Here is a 20,196-nt window from a genome sequence, read left to right as displayed (position 1 = left end):
GATTTGATTTCAGAGAGACTATTGGTCACAGATGAGTGTATAGAATCGATTTTCTCCCATAATTTTTCAAAATTGTCTGCAATGAACTTTTTGGATACTAAGGCCTAGATTTGGAGTTTGGCGGTAGCCGTGAAAACCAGCGTTAGAGGCTCCTAACGCTGGTTTTAGGCTACTGCCAGTATTTGGAGTCATTCAAAAAAGGGTCTAACGCTCACTTTTCAGCCGCGACTTTTCCATACCGCAGATCCCCTTACGTCAATTGCGTATCCTATCTTTTCAATGGGATCTTTCTAACTCCGGTATTTAGAGTCGTGTCTGAAGTGAGCGTTAGAAATCTAACGACAAAACTCCAGCCGCAGAAAAAAGTCAGTAGTTAAGAGCTTTCTGGGCTAACGCCGGTTTATAAAGCACTTAACTACTGTGCTCTAAAGTACACTAACACCCATAAACTACCTATGTACCCCTAAACTGAGGCCCCCCCACATCGCCGACACTCGATAAAAAAATTTTAACCCCTAATCTGCCGACCGCCACCTACGTTATACTTATGTACCCCTAATCTATCTTATCTGCCCCTAACACCGCCGACCCCTGTATTATATTTATTAACCCCTAACCTGCCCCCCACAACGTCGCCGCCAGCTACCTACAATAATTAACCCCTAATCTGCCGACCGCAAATAGCCGCCACCTACATTATATCTATGTACCCCTAATCTGCTGCCCCTAACACCGCCGACCCCTATATTATATTTATTAACCCCTAATCTGCCCCCCACAACGTTGCCTCCACTTGCCTACACTTATTAACCCCTAATCTGCCGAACGGACCGCACCGCTATTATTATAAAGTTATTAACCCCTAATCCACCTCACTAACCCTATAATAAATAATATTAACCCCTAATCTGCCCTCCCTAACATCGCCGACACCTATCTTCAATTATTAACCCCTAATCTGCCGACTGGAGCTCACCGCTATTCTAATAAATGTATTAACCCCTAAAGCTAAGTCTAACCCTAACACTAACACCCCCCTAAATGAAATATAATTTTAATCTAACGAAATTAATTAACTCTTATTAAATAAATTATTTCTATTTAAAGCTAAATACTTACCTGTAAAATAAATCCTAATATAGCTACAATATAAATTATAATGATATTATAGCTATTTTAGGATTAATATTTATTTTACAGGTAACTTTGTATTTATTTTAACCAGGTACAATAGCTATTAAATAGTTAAGAATTATTTAATAGCTAAAATAGTTAAAATAATTACAAATTTACCTGTAAAATAAATCCTAACCTAAGTTACAATTAAACCTAACACTACACTATCAATAAATAAATAAAATAAAATACCTATAATTATCTACAATTAAACCTAACACTACACTATCAATAAATAAATTAAATACAGCCCCCCAAAATAAAAAAATGCCCTACCCTATTCTAAATTACTAAAGTTCAAAGCTCTTTTACCTTACCAGCCCTGAACAGGGCCCTTTGCGGGGCATGCCCCAAGAAGTTCAGCTCTTTTGCCTGTAAAAAAAAACATACAATACCCCCCCCAACATTACAACCCACCACCCACATACCCCTAATCTAACCCAAACCCCCCTTAAATAAACATAACACTAAGCCCCTGAAGATCTCCCTACCTTGAGTCGTCTTCACCCAGCCGAGCCAAATTCTTCATCCAAGCGGAGCAAGAAGAGGTCCTCCATCCAGTAGAAGTCTTCATCCAAGCAGGGCAGAAGAGGTCTTCCATCCGATTGAAGTCTTCATCCAAGCGGCATCTTCTATCGTCATCCATCCGGAGCGGCAGCATCCTGAAGACCTCCGACGCGGAACATCCATCCTGGCCGACGACTGAACGACGAATGACGGTTCCTTTAAATGACGTCATAAAAGATGGCGTCCCTCGAATTCCGATTGGCTGATAGGATTCTATCAGCCAATCGGAATTAAGGTAGGAATATTCTGATTGGCTGATGGAATCAGCCAATCAGAATCAAGTTCAATCCGATTGGCTGATCCAATCAGCCAATCAGATTGAGCTTGCATTCTATATTTGGCAGTGATTTGATTACTATGATGAAAAAATGACTGTACCTCATAATTGTTTTAACAAAGACTGTGGGAGGCAGAGGTCACTAAGAAAGGGGAGTATTTTAAATTTCAAATAAAAAATTTCACATTTGTTACTGTACTTTTTGTATAGAATAAAAGTATAAAAAGTATAACAAAACAAAACCCATGTATAATATGTATAAATAAAGTATTTCACACATATATACATATAAAAATGTTTTATATATATATATATATATATATATATATATTAATAAAAATGTTACATATATATATCTACACTATAATTGCATTTGTAATGTCGGTCACTGTCGGCAGTTGCGCACGCATCCTCAAAGGAATGTTGGCATCCAGATGGATTCTGAAAATGAGAGGCTGATGAAAGAATCCACCGAAGGATTCTTTCACCACCCTGCCATTTTTGGAATCCAGAAATGCAGCAAAGGCAATCGTAGCATTAAAAAAAAAAAAAAAAAATGCCCGCAATAAGAATGAAAAAAACACCTAACCACACATAATAAGTATTAAAAAAAAATACCGCCCGCAATAAGTATTAAAAAAAAAACACCTAAGCGCCCGCAATAAGTATTTAAAAAAAAAACTAACCGCCCGTACAAAGTATTAAGAAAAACATAAACTAACCGCCCGCACGAAGTATTAAGAAAAAAACAACTACCTAATAAAATTATTAACCCCTAAATCCGCAACCCCCAATATCACACTACCTAATACATCTATTAACCCCTAAACCGCCAACCCCCCACAACGCATTAAACCTAATTTACCTATTGACTCCTATACCGCCAACCCCCACAACGCAAAAAAACTAATTTAATGACTAAGCCCCCTAACCTAACCGAACACCCCCTAAACTAAACCCTTAATTACAATAAAAATAAACCACATTACTATAAAAAATAAAAAACATTACATTCCCTTATCTAACATTACAGAAAATAAAAAAGGCTAACATTACAAAAAATAATAAACACATTATTCAAAATAAAAAAAATTAAACCTAATCCTGTCAGTATATTTATAAGAATCTTAGCAGTACTCACCAAATAATACGTGAGTATATGGGTTATAACTGAATATTTTTAACAATCTTTCTTTAAACTGAACCCACAATCAAATATGCATATACTAAGAGAATAAAATTAATATACATAGTAACCTGAATTCTTTATTATTAGTAAATATCTATGAACACATTGAAATATATTTGTAATACCAGAATATGAATCAATATTATATGCGTTTAAAAACTATTAAAATATGCTATGCAAAATTCATAGAAGTTTACCCTTAAAATTAGCTTTACTTACAATAGCCTTCCATTCAATTAACACAATGAGACTAAAGTATAAACCACTGAACATTCGGACTGATACAATTTAAACAGTGCTTAGTTAAACAATAGGATAATATATATATATATATACGCAGCTATTCAGCTACAATTCATTCTAATACAATTCTAATGATGATACTAAAATACATATATTCTTAATGTAAACAGTTACTCTAAATGTCTTTTTATTTAAACTGGAACAAATTCTTAGTACTTATAATTAAAACCAATTCTAAGATGTATATATACATATATTCTATATTTTGCACAGATGAATTATTTAGCATACAAGAGACAAATTTAACCTTATACAGGACTATGAACACAGTTAAAATACTGAGTGATCCTTTGATCTATCAACTGTAATTTTAACTGCAGTGATTATACATATATTTGTGTTAAAATATTAATTGCAACCCTTTTTCTTTTTTTATATATATATATATATATATATATATATATATATATATACGTTACCAAAATGACCAAAATCGATAATTCAGTTACCAAAAACTCCTTGTTTCATCTCAGTAGACAGATAAGTACATTTTTTCAATCAATGAGAAAAGGCAGTCAGCTTGCTCAGAATGATTGTATTTCCAACACCCAGCAGCACTTATCACTCAAAGTTAGCAGCCTGTCTCTTTTTCCATCTCTTGCTTTACTTATATATGTTTTCACTCATTTATGAAACCATGTGGGTGGCCCTATGGAGCTGATCATCCCATTGGTTACTTGGGAAGTCTATTCAGATTGGCCCTCGGCTTGGCATGGTCACCATGGAAACGCATCTTTTAACATTTAAGTCCCTTGACTGTCATACTGGATTCTGGCCATCGGGGGGCAGCGGACGAACAACACAGCAATACATTTAATAATTTCTAAACATTTTACAATATTTCCCATTTAATGATTATATTAAACAATACTATAACATTGCATTAATCAATAACAATATTAATTATCGATGGGACAGTATCATATAATTTTTCTTGATTATTCTGATACCAAATACGTTATGTTATATCAAAATAATTACACTGCTAATTATCCCAAATTGGTAACATTTAAAATCCTGACATTGCATTCATGCAAATACAGTATGTTTCACATTTCTAACAAATTCTGAATGCATGAATCTTGTCTGGGGTCCATATTCATAGGAAACCTGGTTATTATATGTCTGCAAAATATAGAGACACAATAGGATATTATTCCATACAGAAAATCCTGTATTTAGTAACTTTTAGCCCCATCTGGAACATAGAAAACAACATGTTATATATTATTCAAAAATGGGACTATCACAGTTGCAATTCAATCTATACAGATTTGAATTTATCTCCCAGATATATATTCAATACAGTCTGGGGCATACATGTAATATGTTTATCTGCAATATTATCAATGTAGTTATTATTCAATACAGCAATTACCCATTTAATATAATATGTCCCATGTCAGCATATATATACATATATGGGTTATTTGAATTATTTCAAACACACATGAAAAATTTGCATCATTTCTTTTTCAAGAGGTATTTATTTTTATTTATGCCATAGAGGTTGTAAATGCTAGTTTGTCTGTTCTCTGCACATGGAAACACTCCACAGGGGACAATTTACACATGGCTGCTAAGCCACAGTTCCCTTGGAAAATGTATGTATCTTCACATATCTTCCCAGATGGATCAGCACCTCCGTTGGCAGGAAACCCATATATGGGCATGTACTTTTGAGACTTCCAGCATGCTCGTTTCCACTTCTTTGAAATTGTAAACATCTCATTAGGCCTTAAATCAACAGTCTTAGACTTTTATGTCTCTATTCACTGTATGGGAGTAAGGAATGCTCTGAAGCTTGCACTTCCAATTAAGGAGCAAATGTTGTCTTTTAAATTTTAAAAAGGGGTTGATGCCAAATGTCTTAGTGTCAGAAGAAAATTTCAGTTACAATCTGATATGGACTTCATTTTCACACCCTAGCTAGAAATATCTCTTTTGAAATGATTTCTATCCTGTGATAATTGAAAAAAACAAAAAACAAAGGTGGGGGAGGACTGACTATGGCCTAGATTTGGAGTTTGGCGGTAGCCGTGAAAACCAGCGTTAGAGGCTCCTAACGCTGGTTTTAGGCTACCGCCGGTATTTGGAGTCAGTCAAAAAAGGGTCTAACGCTCACTTTTCAGCCGCGACTTTTCCATACCGCAGATCCCCTTACGTCAATTGCGTATCCTATCTTTTCAATGGGATCTTTCTAACTCCGGTATTTAGAGTCGTGTCTGAAGTGAGCGTTAGAAATCTAACGACAAAACTCCAGCCGCAGAAAAAAAACAGGAGTTAAGAGCTTTCTGGGCTAACGCCGGTTCATAAAGCTCTTAACTACTGTGCTCTAAAGTACACTAACACCCATAAACTACCTATGTACTCCTAAACCGAGGTCCCCCCACATCGCCGCCACTCGATAAAAAAATTTTAACCCCTAATCTGCCGACCGCCACCTACGTTATACTTATGTACCCCTAATCTGCTGCCCCTAACACCGCCGACACCTGTATTATATTTATTAACCCCTAACCTGCCCCCCACAACGTCGCCGCCAGCTACCTACAAAAATTAACCCCTACTCTGCTGACCGCAAAGCGCCGTCACCTACATTATAGCTATGTACCCCTAATCTGCTGCCCCTAACACCGCAGACCCCTATATTATATTTATTAACCCCTAATCTGCTGCCCTCAACGTCGCCTCCACCTGCCTACACTTATTAACCCCTAATCTGCCGACCGGACCGCACCGCTATTATAATAAAGTTATTAACCCCTAATCCGCCTCACTAACCCTATAATAAATAGTATTAACCCCTAATCTGCCCTCCCTAACATCGCCGACACCTAACTTCAAACATTAACCCCTAATCTGCCGACCGGAGCTCACCGCTATTCTAATAAATGTATTAACCCCTAAAGCTAAGTCTAACCCTAACACTAACACCCCCCTAAATTAAATATAATTTAAATCTAACAAAATTAATTAACTCTTATTAAATAAATTATTCCTATTTAAAGCTAAATACTTACCTGTAAAATAAATCCTAATAAAGCTACAATATAAATTATAATTATATTGTAGCTATTTTAGGATTTATATTTATTTTACAGGTAACTTTGTATTTATTTTAACCAGGTACAATAGCTATTAAATAGTTAAGAACTATTTAATAGCTACCTAGTTAAAATAATAACAAAATTACCTGTAAAATAAATCCTAACCTAAGTTACAATTAAACCTAACACTACACTATCAATAAATAAATTAAATAAAATACCTACAATTACCTACAATTAAACCTAACACTACACTATCAATAAATTAATTAAATACAATACCTACAAATAACTACAATGAAATTAACTACAAGTACAAAAAATAAAAAAGAACTAAGTTACAAAAAATAAAAAAAATATTTACAAACATAAGAAAAATATTACAACAATTTTAAACTAATTACACCTACTCTAAGCCCCTTAATAAAATAACAAAGCCCCCAAAATAAAAAAAATGCCCTACCCTATTCTAAATTACTAAAGTTCAAAGCTCTTTTACCTTACCAGCCCTGAACAGGGCCCTTTGCGGGGCATGCCCCAAGAAGTTCAGCTCTTTTGCCTGTAAAAAAAAACATACAATACCGCCCCCCCAACATTACAACCCACCACCCACATACCCCTAATCTAACCAAAACCCCCCTTAAATAAACCTAACACTAAGCCCCTGAAGATCTTCCTACCTTATCTTCACCATACCAGGTTCACCAATCGATCCAGAAGAGCTCCTCCGATGTCCTGATCCAAGCCCAAGCGGGGGGCTGAAGAGGTCCATGATCCGGCTGAAGTCATCATCCAAGCGGGAGCTGAAGAGGTCCATGATCTGGCTGAAGTCTTCATCCAAGCAGGAGCTGAAGAGGTCCATGATCCGGATGAAGTCTTCTATCAAGGGCATCTTCAATCTTCTTTCTTCGGGAGCCATCATCTTCCATCTGACGCGGAACATCCTTTTCTCCCGACGCCTACTAGCCGAATGACGGTTCCTTTAAATGACGTCATCCAAGATGGCATCCCTCGAATTCCGATTGGCTGATAGGAAAACTTACACAGTGCAACCAGAGCACAACTCTGTTTGAAGAGAACTGTCTAATGTGGAGCAGTGCTGCAAAGTTAAAACACTAACAATACTTGCATGGGTTCTGTTCTTTCTGCAGACATGCTACATTTTCTGCGATGGCATCTCAGATCACTGTATGTTCTGCCATTCGCTATAAAAATAAAAACGCCCCCCCAATATAAAAACACCCCCTAATCTAATGCTAAACTACCAATAGCCCTTAAAAGGGATTTTTGTAGGGTATTACCCTAAGTTAAACAGCTCTTTCACATTAAAAATAAACAAAGTCCTCCCTAACAATAAAACCACCCACCAAACCCCCAAAATAAAAAAAATAACACTAATAAACCTAATCTACCCCAGTCAACGGCAGCGGTGGTGGCGCTCCTCAGCGGCGGTGGTGGCGCTCCTTGGTGAAGGCGTGGAGGTTCCTCTTCATGCGATTATCCGCCGCACACTGAATAAATAATTTAAGGTACACCATATTTATTGGGGTACCTTGTATTCCTTTTGGCTGAAATTTTCAAAATCATCCAATAGAATGAGAGCTACTGAAATCTTATTGGCTGATTTGTACAGCCAATAGGATTTCAGTAGCGTTCATTCTATTGGCTGTTTTGACAAATTTAGCAGCCAATAGAATGAGAGCTACTGAAATCTTATTGGCAATAGGATTTTAGTAGCTCTAATCCTTTTGGCTGTTTTTAAAAATGTAGCCAATAGGAATGCATTGTACCCCAAATTGATTGCGGTACCTTGCATTCTTTCTTCAGTATACCACGGACGATCGGTTGAAGAGGAGCCTCCATGTTGCCGCCGCTGAGGACCCCCATCAAGGATCACCACATCTGGGAAAACTGATCAGGACCTTTGCTCCACGCCGCCTTTTCTGTGGATGAAGATGATGGACCCGCCTGGAAGAAGACCTTCTCCGCCGGACTTCTGAAACCGTTAGTACCTATTTGGGGCTTTAGTGTTAAGTTTTTGGGTTTTTTTAAACTTAGGTTTTTTTTGGGACACTAAATGCACTTTTAAGGGCAATGCCCATACAAATGCCCTGTTCAGGGCAATGGGTAGTTTAGGTTTTTTAAGTGTTAGGTTTTTTATTTTGGAGGGTTTGGTGGGTGGGTGGGGTTTAATGTTAGGGGGGACTTTGTTTATTTTTAATGTAAAAGAGCTGTTTAACTTAGGGCCCTACAAAAAGCCCTTTAAAGGCTATTGGTAGTTTAGCATTAGATTAGGGGGTGTTTTTATTTTGGGGGGGCTTTTTTATTTTCATAGGGATTAGTTTTTTTTTTTGGATAATGTGTTTATTTTTTTCTGTAGTTCTATTTTTTATTTTTTGTATTTACAACATATAGACAGGCTTACCAACTAGTTTATTAAAGGGACATTAAACCCCAAAAAATTATTTCATGATTCAGATAGAGGATACCATTTTAAAATAGTTTCCAATTTACTTCTATTATCATTTTTTTTCATTCTCATGTTATTCTTTGTTGAAGAGATACCTAGGTAGGTAGCGTGCACATGAAAAATAATGTTGACACATGCAGGGGCTGCCCTCAGGGAATTATATAAAAAAAAAAAGGAATTGTCCATGCGGGTTACGCGAAGTCTCCCAAAAAAGTAATTGAGCTTGCTAGAAAAGGAAACTTCGCTGGGAAAAGCAGGAAGCAGGATGCGCACTTCAAATATTAAATCCTGCAGCCAATACAAATCAGATTAATCTGCTTTCAGTGTATAGTACCTTCAATCGCCTCTATTCTTGCATTAAGTGGAACACTATTTTACAGTACTCTGACCTTAAAAAGGACATGATACCTAAATGATGAAGCAGTTAAAAGTAATGCAGCATAGCTGTAAAAAGCAGACTAGAAAATGTCACCTGAACATCTCTATGTAAAAAAGGAAGATATTTTACCTCAAAAAGTATTCACACTCCACTGTAAAGAGACTTTAAGCAGCCAATCAGAACACTAGTCCCAGGACTTGCAATGGAATGTGCATCTGGCGTGTGCAGGAACAGTCATGTTATTTTCCTATTCAGTTTAACAAAGTTGAATATGAATTCTCACAAGATTTCAGTGAAATCTCATGAGATCCCAGCAAAGCAATGCATGACCTAAGTACTGCTGATGTTTGTTGGCTATTGTGTTTTTTTGGGGTGTTTTCTTCCAACTTGCAGCTGGACAGCAGCTGACGTATAACTGTTCACTGAGCACTTTACGTTACAGTGACCCCCAAATAACAAATTAAAAGAGGCATCAAATATATATCTATTTAAATATATCAAGATAACCCCCTTCAATAAGTAGGCAGCATTTAATTTTAACCTCATCCAGCAGATATAATGGGAAGTTTAATTGCTTTGCAGACAAGCTTACATGTCTATAGGCAAGGTCATTTAAGTATTAAGGTTAACCTTAGAATAGCTGTAATCATTTGCTTTTCCAACAACCATGTTCTTCTTTATGGTCATTAGTCACATATAATTCCGATAATGCACCAAGAGAAAGCCTATAATTCTGATAAAGACTGGCATCTCTCCCAGGTTCTTTCAATTATGCTGACAGCTAAAACTTTGTGAAGGGGACTATTTATCTTTGCAAACTTTGTTGTTATTAAAAATTAACTATCATAAGTGACATTTATATATTTAATGTATATGATATATAGTTTATGCATAAAAAATATCCTCATATTTTTAATGGTTTTCAGGATTCACCATAATTAACTTCATGGTTGCAAAGAACATCTGGTTGTCTACAGAGAATGTGATACCATCACTTAGTACTTAAGAAATTATATTAAAGAAGTGCCAAAGATATATTATTATTGCTTGTGGTATGGATTGGGGCACGCTCTTCTAGGTGAACTCAAGGACAAAAAATTCCAGGACTACGGAGATTCTATATAGTCATACAGTGCACAAAACGGGGTCCAAATCGCTTAAAACAGCCAAATAAATGTCAGCAGTATAGAGTTAGCAAGAACAAAACCAAAGTCCTTGAGTAGTCCCAAAACAGGAAAATCTACATATGCGTGACAAACTTATGTTTGATAAAGCGGTGACCCATTACTCGGTTGCCGCTAACAAGCATGCCTGGTCCTGGTCCTCAGGGCTGGTGGTAGGCAGTACAGTTGTCTCACAATCAGCATATCATAAGTAAAATGGTGTATCTCTTATCCCATATGAACATTTCCCTCCTTTAGGCCATGTATCTCTAACCAGGTGTGGTCCTCCTTCTCGTTACAAGTCCGAGGGCTGATGGTGTTTGATCTGTGTTCGACCGCTTTCAGTTCAGTGATATCACTGCTCCTTCCTAGGTCATGTGGTCAGTGGTTACAGCATTGACGTCACCCGGCACACTCCGATCCCCTTTAGTGCACTGTAATGTCGGGGCAAAGTGTTTAACACTCCATGTTCACTCCCGAAGCCAAACACTGATTCAAAGAGTAAAAGAAGAGATGAGGAGCACTGGAGTGAAAAATTTAAAATCCTTTTGTTAATCCATTGTTAAAAAAGTGTTAAATAAAGGTACATAGTAGTCTCCAGAGCGTCCAGAGACAGCTGATGCATTTCGGCTGGGGCTGTACCATAGATGCTCGTCTAGGTACCATGTTGTGGTATCCACTTAACATGAAGGCACATGCATTAACTGAAAGAATAGTTTCCTGTCTAAAGTATTACTTATTGAGTTTTTTTATCACCTTTTACTATGTTAAAGTGATAATAAATCCTAGCATTTGTGAAACGCTAGGATTTACCAGTGAAACAAATAAAGGGGACTTCATGCTGAAAGTTCCTTTATTTGTCTGAAGCGTTCGACGCACTGAGCTCCTCAGGCAGCCTACGGGCAGAATGCTATAATGTATCTAATATTTTTGTAATATTTTTTTTTTTATTATTCTTACAAATTGTTTGCATAAATTACAAGATGGGAAAAAGTGACAAAAATCTTATTTTCTAATTTCAAATTCTTATTTTATTCTAAAACTAGGTATATAATACTAAATGTTGGTGTTTCATGAAGGTAAATTGTAGAAACCTAAAATACACTTTTGAAAAATTTTGCATTAATCTCATGCTGCTGTTTTCAATTATTGTTTTATTAATACAATAATACAATAATTGAAAACAGCAGCATGAGATTTATGCTTAATATTTCAAAAGCATATTTGTATTGTATTATTCACACTGTAAAAAATTCTAAATAATCCAAACAACATATTTCTTTTTTATAAGATGTATAATAATTTTTAATAATTTTTATTAACATTTTTTAATATTTTTTGTTTAAAATTTCAAGAAAGCACTTTGATTAGTAATTCTTCAGTGCACTAACCCAACACCGCATTAGACCTAAAGCACGAAACACAATGCACATTGCACATATCTTACATTCCCATGTTCTTCACATAGAAATTGTTTAATTTTCATTATTAAATATACATTTCTATATATATCTGATATATGTAAAATAGATATCTATACCGTATATTTAGGAATAGATATATAGGTATATACAAATTGACATAGTTATATATATTTATATTACAGGCTCGCCAGAAACAGCAGTTTTGAAGCAGCGGTCTAAAGACCGCTTCTCCATAACTTGTCCACTGGCTCTGAGGCTGCAGTCTTCAATCTGTCCAATCATGTACGATTGGGCTGATTGACACCCCCTTAGCAGCCGCAAATCTGCAGGGGGCGGCATTGCGCAATGATAAATGGAGCTGGAACGAGACGAGAGACCAATAAAACGGCAAACAAGGCAACAGCATAAGGTTATCACTTATACTTACACCGGAGGTCGGTGATTCGGTCCTGTGAGTTCCTCTCAATGGCGTGTTTCTCCAAACAGCGGGAAGCAGTAAAGTCGACCAGCAAGGCTATGCGCAAAACACCTTTGCATACAGGTAACTGTGAAGCTGCACCTACGGAGGCCGAAGAGGAACAAAAGACAAACAAAGCAGAGCAACGCGTTTCAACCCGTGAACAGGGTCTTTTTCAAGCTCCCGACATTGTTTTAAAATGTACTATATATAGCCATAGAGATAAGGTTATTGGTTGAAGTTTGCTAATGGGCGTGTATAATCCAAAGCAATTGTCAAACATTGTATTATATAACTCAACAGTTTAGTATATCATTTATATATATTATACCAAAACTTTTGTTCAAAAACCATTAATACCAATGCATACATATCTCTTAGAACTACACAACTTCGGTCGTATTCGATTTACACCAAGAGTTCATCGGACACATAATAAGGCGTCATACGCTATGCGGAAAAAATACTTATATAAAATTTGTATACGCATAATTAAAAATATATAAAATTAAAAATAAAAATACATATGATATAACCCAGAAGAATCAGGAGATGACCATCACAGAATTCATATGAACATGGGTATTGAGATGGGATAAGAAATCAATGTAATAATGTAAATAATATTGATATCTGAACATCTAATAAGTTCTTTTATTTTATATATTTTTCCTGTTATATTTGATTTAAATTCCTTGCATTTACTTGAATGTTCACAAGACTTGCAAGTTAAACAAGGGAAAAAACCCCACTATACTGTTACCTTTTATATCAGGTTGATTTTGGCTATTCACAGATTTCTTTTCTCTATAAGTAGGTGCCAGAATGGTCTTTAGATTTTTGTTTTTTTTATATACTACTTGTGGTCTGGATGGAAGAACTGGACCTAATATTTCATCATCTTTAAGTAATTTCCAGTGCTTGTTTAGGATCCTCTCTAGCAGATTTTTATTTTGGCTATAGTTAGTGATAAATGGAATGAAAGACTGTTCCCTCCCATTTCTGTCCTTACGGGGGACATTTGTGATCTGCTTGCATTTAGGAATTAACAGAGAGTTTATCTCAACTAATCTCACTTCATTAATAGATTTGTTAATCTCACTTTCCTCATACCCTCTCTCTATAAATTTTTGTTTAACCAAATTTGACTGTTTTTCAAAATCTATAAGATTTGTGCAATTCTTAAGAATTCGTAAAAATTGGCCTTTAGGAATATTGTCCAACCATTTTTTGTGGTGGCAGCTTGTGTAGTGTATATAGCTGTTGGCATCGACTTTTTTTAAAAAAAAGTTCTAGCATTTAATTTATTGTCTTTTACATAAATTTCCAAATCTAGAAAATTAATAGTGGTTTTATCATGGGTGTGGGTAAATTTAAGATTAATATCATTTGAATTCATATCTTCAACAAATTCATCTAAAGATAAACAACTTCCTTGCCAGATAATTAAGATATCATCGATATATCTTTTAAAGGACACCAGGCTTGCCCCAAGTGGGTATTTTTGTAGGAATTGATATTCCCAATAACTCATAAACAGATTGGCATAACTTGGGGCAAACCTGGTGCCCATCGCTGTTCCCCTTTCTTGATTATAAAAATGTCCTTCATAGAAAAAGAAATTGTGAGTTAAAATAAATTGGATAGCTTCTAAAATAAAAAAAAAAATTTGTTCATATTTCATAGATATATCTTGTTCTAGATAGAAATTGATAGATTTTAGTCCATCTTTATGATCAATACATATATAAAGAGATGCAACATCGCAGGACGCCAAAAGATAATCATCCTGCCATGCTACATCCTTGATAAGATTTAACACATCTGTAGAATCCTTTAAAAAAGATGGAAGCAATTCTACAAATTTTTGTAGAAAAATATCCAAGTACTCGGATAAATTAGCTGTTAGAGAACCTAGGCCTGAAATGATAGGCCTACCTGGAGGGTCTATAATGCTTTTATGTATTTTTGGCAGGCAATATAGTAAAGATATTCTTGGATATTTAGGGAGAAGGTATTCGCGTTCTTTCATATTTAGAATCCCTTCCTATTTATCCTTATGAAGAATAGATGTTAAACTTAGTTTATATTTATCTGTTGGATCAAACTGAAGTTTTTTGTAAGTTAGTTCATCTGTAACTATATCATTACACATTTTTTGATAATTATGAGTATCCATAATTACAATCCCGCCGCCCTTGTCGCCGGGCTTGATCGTAATATTCTTATTATCCTCTAGTTCTTTAATAATTCTCAATTGATTTTTAGTTATATTGTTATGTACATATTTGAGTGATTCATCAGATAAATTTTCAATATCCCTGAGTATTAATTTCTCAAATGATTCAATAATAGGTCCTTTTTCATTTTTTGGATAAAATTTGGATTTCTCTTTTAAATCTGTATGAATAAAATTATCAGATACCAAAATGTTAGAAGCTGCCTTTTCTGCACCTGTTTTCAAGAACCATTTTTTTACTGTTAGTTTTCTTACAAACTTGTGCGCATCCACAAATGTGCTACATCTATTCAGTCTACTTGTAGGGGCAAAGGACAATCCTTTACTCAAAATTTCCTCGGGTTTTTCACTTAGAGATTCCTTACTAAGGTTAAAAATACCCATATTTGGACTCTTTTGAGTCTCTTTATTTCTTAAACACTGGATTTTTTTTTTCTCCTATGTCCTCCCCTCTTGCCTCGCTTTCTGAAGCTTTTCTTTTTCGCACAATTCTTTGTGGTAATGGGCTTGGTTGGGTATTTGAACCCTGGCCTAAACAATGGTTGCCTGAAAAATGTGGCGATCCGTTATAGGAATCAGATCTTCTATAATGAGTAACCCTTTCTTTTTTTTTTTCACAGTTATCACTTAACTCTCTTTTTTTTTGGATTCACTGCTGCAGAAACTATGACTGATTCAAATTTACTAAAATATAGGGAAGACATCTACAAAGGTATTTATGATATTTTTTCTGGGGGACAGTCGGTGACCATTGAGAATTCTGGTAGTTTATTTAAACTTATGAAAGAACTAGAGGACAAACTTTTATCTGAATTGAAACATAGAATTGAGCATATTTTTATTGAAAAATACATAGAACAAAAAAGGGTACCACGTGGTCTTAGAATCAAGAAAGAATGTGCTTTTAAAATAGATGACATTACCTTCAAAAAGAAATGGAATTAAATTTTAGAGGAAGCTTCTTTTAATTTACTGAGATTAATTAAGCATCATAGAAATGAAATTTTAACCAGATTGGAGAAAGAAATTAAGGATTTAGAAGTCCAATTAAAAACATATGAAAGTAGCACAGAATACATTGAATTAGAAAGGGATATTAAAAAAACTATAAATAATACAAAAGAAGATATTCTCAGAGTAAATGTTAAAAAATTTGAAAGAGATAGAGAAGATTACCTCTCCCATATTAAAAATCCAAATTGGGATAATTATATCTCACACAGATGGAGAGGTGATGTGAAAACATCAAATGATGAAACCACAAGAAATATCCCTAACACACATATGTCACCCACATTTAGAGGGAATAATAGACATCAGGAGAGACCTAATTTTAATAGGAATTATGTTAACAATCATACCCATAAAGAAAGAGAAAGGGATAATCAATTTAGATTAGTCCAAAGACAGTCAGAGAGAAACAGTTATTATCATAACTCATACAGAAAGCAAGCTTTGGACAATAAGCATGATGTTGACCCGTTTAATACTCAAAATAAGTCAGACTTATATAATCAACATTCAGATACAGGTGAGACATATCCAAATGCATATTTGCACTATCCTCCTAGAAGATTTAATTCACAACACAATGAGTTTAGAAACTCCAATGTTCCAATTAGAAATCATGAAAAAATACATCAATCTAATGCCTATTTTGACAATGATTTAAGATTGTCAAATAAATTCTCTCCACTATCCAACCATGTGGATACTGATTATAGAAGATCCGATTCCTATAACGGATCGCCACATTTTTCAGGCAACCATTTTTTAGGTTTTACCCGCATAGAAAATGCAAAAATAATTAGAGAGCTTTAGTAAGTGATGAGGAAATTCTTACCGCTCACGGTGACACCCTCCGGTCCTCAGCTGTCCTCTTTCTCTCAGAGTAGTCACTCCACTGGTTTCATGTTGTTAGGCTAAACTGCTGTGAGCTTTAGGCGGCTTGTCTGTTCAGGCTATTCGGTTATCCAAACGACGATGACCGCTCTGCTCCAGCTCCTCTCTCTCCTCTCACCAGTTGCGGCGTCTGACGTCACTCGGCCCTCCGGTCATGTGACTTTCACTTGCCTCTGGTATCGGGTATCAGGTATCCGGTAGCAGCAGTAGCCGTCACTCACTGAAGATAGGTTTAGAACTTGGCTGTTCGGGTGTCACCGGTCTTGGCGGTCCTCAGCAGTCCTCAGTAGGTAATGTGGGATACCCCTCCATCCATGGGGATTAATAAAAATAGTTATAAAACCAGGCCAAACGGCACTCTCCAATGCCGTATATGTAGCTCAGACCAAACAAGAAATATAGCAACTGGTTTAAAAACTAAAAGTCCTTTATTTCATCCATTAAAAAAATTCCATAGCTTAAAAATGTAGAAAAACATGGCACAGACAGATAGACACGTCTAACATGTTTCGGCCCTGACTGGCCTTATTCATAGACTCTCCTTGTCAGTCTCAGCTGTGTGGTTTTATTCCACTCTCTGTTGTTTGATTGGTAGTCTGTGCTATGCCTCTATTCTATTGTTAACCCTTTATTGGAAAATATATGTGCTCATATTTGATCAGTGTTTCTCTTTATTATGAACTTACTTAATTTACATATGATTGTTATTACTAGATCATATTGATTATGTATGTATATATACTATCCAGTTAAAGCCATTTGCTTCAATTCTTTTTTTATTTAGTTGTTGTAATTAATATTATAGCTGGAAATCCTATTAGTATATTGTTAATTGCATCCCTGCAAAACTGTTTCTGGACTAATATAAATACATGTCTCTGTATATACTGAATTGACATTAGTTCTTATTTTTATACTTTTGTTTTGCAACTTATACTCCCTATAGCTATAAATATTATTGCTTTAAATTTTACCAAACTCTCTCTTCCTCAAGTTAGAAATGCTGCTGAATTAATTATTAATTATGAGTGATTTTATTCTCACATTAATTTTAGGTTTCTTTTAAATGTCAACACATTCTACCCTAAAGCGGGCCATATATGGACTATTTTTGTGTGATTAGCATTTCTCATTCTGAAAAACAAGCCCCAAAGCTGCGCTAGTACCTCATTACTACTATCTATGTGTTTAACACGATTTATTAGACCTAATATCTTATATATTTGGCAATTGTTTGACATAAATGGATCTTATTCAGTGTTTGGCAAAGGAATTTCAAGCCATTGGCTACCAATGATTAATCAAATCTGTCTCAATATTCATGCCATTTGGCATACGTGTATATAGCTTGAAAATCCAAAATGCCTCTTTCTTATAGAGTTCCTTGATTTTACTACCTCCCCTAGGTTTGTTCCTTATGATGTCAATGATCATCCAGGTGAATGTTTTAGTACTACCTCCATGTTCATGGATGAAATGCTTAGATGCCCCCGTTGCTGTCCTTCCTCTCTCAATGTCACTAAGGTGCTCACGTATACGCTCTCGTGTTTCTCGTGTAGTGCACCCTACATACTGTTTCTGACAAGAGGAACAAGTTATTAAATATATTGCAAACTCTGAACGGCAATTCGTGCAGAAATTACAATCAAAAACTCTTTGCGAGTAGCTTGACTGAAAGACCTTACCAGTTAAAGTATAACCACAGGCTGTACAGCCATGAGAGCCACATCTATAATGGCCCTTACAGCTGAGCCAGCTGCTTTTTTTCTGTGGTTTCCTGAGAGCGCTAGGTGAGACAATGTTACCTATTGTTATGTTCCTCTTAGAAACAAATCGGCAACCTTTGTCTATCACGGTCTTTAGCGCTTCATCAGCCCTTAAGATTGGCAAGTTTCTCTTAATAATGTCACACACTTGTCTATATTGGTTGGTATAGTTAGTCACAAAAGTAATTTCACTCAACTCTCTATCTGCTCTCTGTGGTTTAGGTCTCAGCAGGTCAGGGTTCAAATACCCAATCAAGCCCATTACCACAAAGAATTGTGCGAAAAAGAAGAGCTTCAGAAGCGAGGCAAGAGGGGAGGACATAGGAGAAATAAAAAAACCCAGGGTTTAAGAAATAAAGAGACTCAAAAGAGTCCAAATATGGGTATTTTTAACCTTAGTAAGGAATCTCTAAGTGAAAACACGAGGAAATTTTGAGTAAAGGATTGTCCTTTGCCCCTACAAGTAGATTGAATAGATTTAACACATTTGTTGATGCCCACAAGTTTGTAAGAAAACTAACAGTAAAAAAATGGTTCTTGAAAACAGGTGCAGAAAAGGCAGCTTCTAACATTTTGGTATCTGATAATTTTATTCATACAGATTTAAAAGAGAAATCCAAATTTTATCCAAAAAATGAAAAAGGACCTATTATTGAATCATTTGAGAAATTAATACTCAGGGATATTGAAAATTTATCTGATGAATCACTCAAATATGTACATAACAATATAACTAAAAATCAATTGAGAATTATTAAAGAACTAGAGGATAATAAGAATATTACGATCAAGCCCGGCGACAAGGGCAGCGGGATTGTAATTATGGATACTCATAGTTATCAAAAAATGTGTAATGATATAGTTACAGATGAACTAACTTACAAAAAACTTCAGTTTGATCCAACAGATAAATATAAACTAAGTTTAACATCTATTCTTCATAAGGCTAAAGAGGAAGGGATTCTAAATATGAAAGAACGCGAATGCCTTCTCCCTAAATATCCAAGAATATCTTTACTATATTGCCTGCCAAAAATACATAAAAGCATGATAGACCCTCCAGGTAGGCCTATCATTTCAGGCCTAGGTTCTCTAACAGCTAATTTATCTGAGTACTTGGATATTTTTCTACAAAAAATTGTAAAATTGCTTCCATCCTTTTTAAAGGATTCTACAGATGTGTTAAATCTTATCAAGGATGTAGCATGGCAGGATGATTATCTTTTGGCGTCCTGCGATGTTGCATCTCTTTATATATGTATTGATCATAAAGATGGACTAAAATCTATCAATTTCTATCTAGAACAAGATATATCTATGAAATATGAACAAAATTTTTTTTATTTTAGAAGCTATCCAATTTATTTTAACTCACAATTTCTTTTTCTATGGAGGACATTTTTATAATCAAGAAAGGGGAACAGCGATGGGCACCAGGTTTGCCCCAAGTTATGCCAATCTGTTTATGGGTTATTGGGAATATCAATTCCTACAATAATACCCACTTGGGGCAAGCCTGGTATCCTTTAAAGATATATCGATGATATCTTAATTATCTGGCGAGGAAGTTGTTTATCTTTAGATGAATTTGTTGAAGATATGAATTCAAATGATATTAATCTTACATTTACCCACACCCGTGATAAAACCACTATTAATTTTCTAGATTTGGAAATTTATGTAAAAGACAATAAATTAAATGCTAGAACTTTTTTTAAAAAAGTTGATGCCAACAGCTATATACACTACACAAGCTGCCACCACAAAAAATGGTTGGACAATATTCCTTAAGGCAAATTTTTACGAATTCGTAAGAATTGCACAAATCTGATAG

This window comes from Bombina bombina, chromosome 3 (assembly GCF_027579735.1).
Source record: "Bombina bombina isolate aBomBom1 chromosome 3, aBomBom1.pri, whole genome shotgun sequence".
Taxonomy (NCBI): domain Eukaryota; kingdom Metazoa; phylum Chordata; class Amphibia; order Anura; family Bombinatoridae; genus Bombina; species Bombina bombina.
This window is presented reverse-complemented; position numbering follows the sequence as displayed.